Raw genomic sequence first — 3,936 nt, 5'->3', positions numbered from 1 at the left:
TGATACTGATACATGTATACATCTACTCAGAAAGTCTTTTTTTCATAAATACTATGGACAATCATTATCAAAGTGTCTTTACTGTAGAAATCTTTACAAAGTGAAGAATTAAAATGTGTTCTAGAATGGTTTAGTTTGTTTATCTGTACGTGTATTTTTTGTTGCCTTTTTATTTGGGGGGTATTCGTTTTTTTGTTTTGTTTTTTTTTTCTATTTGTTTTTGGTTTTTGGTTTTGTTTTTTGTTTGTTTGTTTGCTTGTTTTTTTTTTTTGTTTTTTTTTTTGTTGTTGCTTTTTGATATGTTTTGATTTTCTACAATGCATTTCGATGACACGATTTAAAAGTTTCTAAGAGTTTTTGAAGGACTTTGTGGGTCACGGCAACATCAGCACATAACTTTCTTTAATATTGTTTATATATCCTTTGACACTGCCTACATAACGGTCATTGTGGCCTTTTAAAGAAAACCAAAATATTTAAGAAACTGAAGCAATTAAAATTAAATGGACGATCCATTAAGATAATCATCTTAACCATTAAATGTCATTCTGGACTTAATGTACATAAAGAAAAATATTCTAAAATGTTGAAATGTATTGTCTTATTAGTTCGATTGTTTTCTTTCGGACTTGGTAGTTTTCTTTCGGACTTGGTAATGAATGACTACCATTACAAAATGGCCAAACGAACATCGTTTCCAATTGCTACTGTATTAATCGATTTCTGTATGCTAATTGTACTAAGATTATAACTGCCAGCGACGGTGACATTCTTTTTGCGTGTGACCAATGAAAGTTTCCTAGATTTGTGTATTTGGTTCGTACAAGGTTTAGAAGAACTTTGCGTATTTATTCACTTATCTTGTATAATTTACTAGTTTTTTTTAATTGGTTTTAATGTTTTCCCATGTTTTATTCATAAATGTGTTTGTTTGTTTATTTTATTTTAAATCATTTATTTTCTACTTGGAAGTTTAACATTTTTAACATAAAGAATACCACACATAGAAAATCATTTGTCATCCTATGTGCATTATCAGCGAATTGCTCCATTGTTGTGACTTGACACCTTGACTCTGTTATAAATCCCTGTAAAATTAATTTTGTTGTCTTTTTCTTGAATTTCAGATGAGTGTAAAATTATCTAAAAACCGATACTTTTGATTTCAATACAAGCAATCAACACTGAGAGTATCGAGGTCACACAAAATATAGGATGTAAAAGAAAATACTGGGTAACGGAATAAGTTCAGAAATTTTCAATTTAGGTGGCTATCAAATTTGAATTTTAAATCATACTTGAAAGGTTTTCAGTTTTAATTGTCTTTCCAGAGGTTTAAAAACCAAACGTACATTTTTTAAGGCACATTTTGTGAGTAATATCAGATTGGATTTCAAGATTTTAAATAAAAATATGTATTAGTCATAAACCTCTAATGTCTACACCGAGCAAACCATACCATGATTTCATGTAGATAGTTTCCATATCTGGTGGCGCTTGTATGGATATTTTTTTTAACTTTGATATCGAAATTTTATTCTTTCCGGAAAGAAATGTATAGAAAAATTGTCATTTTTTATATATTAAGTTCTAGGTAATATGTTATTTTAAGTATTGTAATTAATACCAATATCTTCTATAATTATTAACTAATAAATCTTATATCCTTTGTTCATAAGATTTGAAATCCATTAAAAATGGAATAGGATTGTATTTTTGAGAACGTAGGCTGAGAAGTTCTAGATTTAGAAATATGTTAATTGCCAGATGAATTATTTAAAAAGGATTCGATTATTTTCTGTGATTGATATTCTCATGAATTATTTCATTTTCGAAGTAAACAAATAATTCTTGTCAATGTTGCACCTGCTAAAAGTCTTAATTCATATTCTCTTTTGCTGTAATTATTAGGTTTTGTGACAGTTATTTCTTATTGTTCCAAGAGAACAACGGTCAATTTTAAAACAATGAGACGTCCGGTAAAACAACGACTCGATTCCGGAGATTAGTCGTTAATATTTAATCTAAGAAATCAATTTCTCGGACTAACTCGTCGAAAGGAAAATCTAACAGAGTGCACAACTAAGTAGAGATCTCTACAGAAAGCAATCAGATCCTCTCTGGAAAACCAGTGGGTGTTAAATTGTTAAGTAAAAGAGAAGCAATTGATATGATAGGCTTATTATTGCGAAGTAATAGATCTAGCAGAGTCTGAAAATGAGTTCTTCTAGCAGAGGGACTGCTTTTCAATAGTTGATTCATTAATTATTTTTCACTAAACTTATATAAATTCGTGCTAATTTTGAGTTTGATCTGATGTCTTTATACATTTTTCGTTTTTTTTTTTATGTGAAGGAAGAAACAAAACGATATTATATTTTTTCCAAAATAAAAAAAAGCAAAAACAGAGCAAACCAAGCCAAAAACAAAACAAAACAAAAATAAAATCGCATAGATTTTGTCCATTTTGTAGGAACTTACCATCTTTTTTTATCATTAAGACAATCGGGCAGTATAACACTTTATTAGTTCCTAAAAATAAGATATTGAAATTCAGGATAAAGAATTTGCACAAACTTCAGAACATTTTTCAAATATCCAGCACACACTGTAGGAGCGCAAAGTTCAATAAAAACAGAAATAATTACTTGGAACGATGTATTCCGCCACTATATCTGAAAAATATTCATCACAATGTATTGGAATAATAAACCCTCTCTTTCAAGCTCCTCACTCTATACTCCCCAAACGGATAGCTCCTTAGAATCCAAATAAAAATGGCACGACAGAAAATAATCCTTTTTCTACTGATATCATTCTTTGAAGAAGGAAGAAGTAATAATAAAAGACGCCTCTGCGTGAAAATAATCTTATAGAACACCAATGTCCCTATGGCACAGAGCAAACCATCTTGATTTTCGACCTTCTAAGACGTAACCCCCGGCCCTTATAGAATCTAGTAATGTCTGGCCCCCGTTAGGTAAAATAACATGTTTATTTGGATAACTTGTAAAATCATTATGCCTCTTTTAACAGTTCTGTAAATCTTTTCCGGGTATTTTTCGGATTTGACTTCTTAGTAGTACTGACAAATGCGATCAGATGGTCTTAAGACGTTTTATAAACATTTCAAAGAGTTCAAATTTCACAACGGAAAGGTGATGAAGGCAAAAGTATAAGTTTGAAAATTGAATGTAATTATGATTTAGGTGTATAATTACCACTTTTAACCATCGTGATGACAAAAATGTGTGAAATAAAGAGAACATGTAATTTAGGCTCCTAACAATGAGTAGGAAACGCGTTCAAAATAGCATAAAATAATTTCATGCCGTCGTATCGTTCCTTTCTGTAAGAGTCCAGGGATATTTTTACAATAAAGGGATCACAACGGGAGAGGTGCGATTTTCCGTGTTATTTTGTGGTAATTTGAGGGGAAAACAACTGTCTCGAGAACTACTGAGTTCATCCCCTGTAATAGTGTTATTCAAATAAAATGAAAGGATGAAGTCGGGTGGAAAATAGGTATTTAAGAATTTGGTACGGTACAGATTCTCGCCGGAATTAATCCCGTCCGTGTTTACTTTTTGGTTTATTCTGTTATGGTTTACGCCGTGTCAGATAAATGCTTTAATTTCATTATGTCTTCAATGCGTCTTGGTATTGAGAAAGCTTGAAAAAAATTATTATAAGAAATTTAAATGTTATGTAATGTCGTGAATTATTTATTTTAATCAGTGATACAGGTGTGATATTGTGGAACACATGACACAAAATTAAAATGAATGATGTACGGTATTTATATCGTCCTAACCATCGGTTAACACCCCCTGGTAGATAGAACTAATCGTTTGACCAATCAGAACGCTCCATTTATGTGCAACAAAAAACAAACTTTAAGAATCAGATTCGCATTCAATTAGAAATGTTAACGAA

Source organism: Perna viridis, chromosome 1, assembly GCF_037379345.1.
Source record: "Perna viridis isolate PV_CMFRI_1.1 ecotype Kerala chromosome 1, ASM3737934v1, whole genome shotgun sequence".
NCBI lineage: Eukaryota > Metazoa > Mollusca > Bivalvia > Mytilida > Mytilidae > Perna > Perna viridis.
This window is presented reverse-complemented; position numbering follows the sequence as displayed.